The following is a 1,786-nucleotide window of genomic DNA, read 5'->3' on the forward strand; positions in this document are numbered from 1 at the left end:
CTTTGCTGAGTCCAGGGAGTTTTGGAAAATTATTACCAATGCATCCACAATCCCTACCGTCACTTCCCTCAAGACCCTAGGATGTAAGCCATCAGGTCCAGGTGATTTATCCGCCTTGAGTCCCATTATTTTACCGAGTACCACTTCCTTAGTGATTTTGATCGTGTTTAGCTCCTCCCCCCCATAGTCCCCTGTTTGTCCAGTGTTGGGATATTCTTAGTGTCCTCTACTGTAAAGACTGATACAAAATACTCATTCAGTATTTTTGCCATCTCCATATTTCCCACCATTAATTTCCCGGTCTCATCCTCTAAGGGACCAACATTTACTTTAGCCACCCTTTTTCTTTTTATATAACTATAAAAACTCTTACTATCTGTTTTTATATTTTTTGCTAATTTACTTTCATAATCTATCTTCCCTTTCTTAATCAATCTTTTGTTATTTTTTGCTGTCTTTTAAAGTTTTCCCAATCCTCTATCCTCCCACTAGATTTGGCTAGCTTATATGCCCTTGTTTTTAGTCGAATACTATCCTTAATTTCTTTACTTAGCCACGGATGGCTGTCTTTTCTTTTACACCCTTTTTCTGACTGGATTGCTCTAAAGAGAGACGGCAAGGACTGGATGGGCTGAATGGCCACCATCTGTGCCGTTATGACTCGATGACTCTACAACTCCATTCATGAAGCCCAGGATCCTGTAAGCTTTTTTAACTGCTTTCTCAAGCTGCCCTGCCACCTTCAATGATTTGTGTACATACACCCCTTGTTCTGTCTGTTCATGCACCCCCTTTAGGATTGTACCCTTTAGTTTATATTTCCTCTCTTCATTCCTTCTACCAAAATGTATCAGTTTTCTGCGTTAAATTTCATTTGTCATGTGTCCGCCCATTCCACCAGCCTGTCTATGTCTTCTTGAAGTCTATCACTATCCTCCTCACTGTTCACTGCACTTCCAAGTTTTGTGTCATCTGCCAAGTTTGAAATTGTGTCCTGTACAAACTTTACTCTGGCTGTGCAGTTTGGGTTTCATTGATTACCTACCGTAGTGTTCGGGCCACATGGGAAGAATGGGGTGAATCGATTCATTAGCCACCCAACAATGTGCATTTTAAATCCTAATCAAAGATTTTCTGTCTGCGGTGAGAATAATTTGCCCTGTAAATAATTATTTGGCGGTCACAAACTGACCCTTAAGTCTCATGATTTTCACTGCTTTGTATACAGCCCCAGTGGCCTAATGGATAAGGCACTGGCCTCCTAAGCCAGGGATTGTGGGTTCGAGTCCCATCTGGGGTGATGTACTTTTAAGATTGACACCAAGGTATTGCCGTCAAGGCCCAGAATGTCAATGCAACCATCCAGAATAAACTCGTAGATGGTCAGGGCAGTGCTCGCAAGATGATAGACATTCTGAAGGGATTTGGGAGGGCAGAGTAACTGAGAGGTACGCTGGAGGTGTTAATGTGGAGAAGTGTTGTGTGGCAGAAAGCACTGGTGAAGTTGAAGGCCACCATAAGATCCAGAAATGGACGTCGGCCCAGGATAGTGAATTTCTGGTCAGGACCCGGACAGCAGCAAAATAAACCAGTGGGACAGTCACAGACACAGCAGCGATGGGGGATGGGCTGCAAACTGGACAAAGTTACCTTCAAACTGCAGCAACTGAATAGAAGATCAGAGTCACAGCAGCTGAGTATTGCAGTGGAGCAGTGTAGTATTGATGGCAGAGAAGGCCAGGAATTGGGAATCAAATTTGTGCAAAGTTCCAGGGCTCACTGATGA

At 43.3% G+C, this 1,786-nt stretch overlaps 1 non-coding gene across 1 annotated transcript; it reads left to right on the top strand.

Moving 5' to 3' along the window:
* The first annotated feature begins 1,227 nt into the window (after positions 1 to 1,227).
* On the top strand, positions 1,228 to 1,300 carry trnar-ccu (transfer RNA arginine (anticodon CCU)). Its single transcript has one exon. It is a non-coding gene; the product is annotated as a tRNA-Arg (tRNA).
* Positions 1,301 to 1,786: the final 486 nt, after the last annotated feature.

This window comes from Somniosus microcephalus, chromosome 28, assembly GCF_052327205.1.
Source record: "Somniosus microcephalus isolate GS21.2 chromosome 28, FLI_Smic_1.0, whole genome shotgun sequence".
NCBI classification, from domain to species: Eukaryota; Metazoa; Chordata; class Chondrichthyes; order Squaliformes; family Somniosidae; genus Somniosus; species Somniosus microcephalus.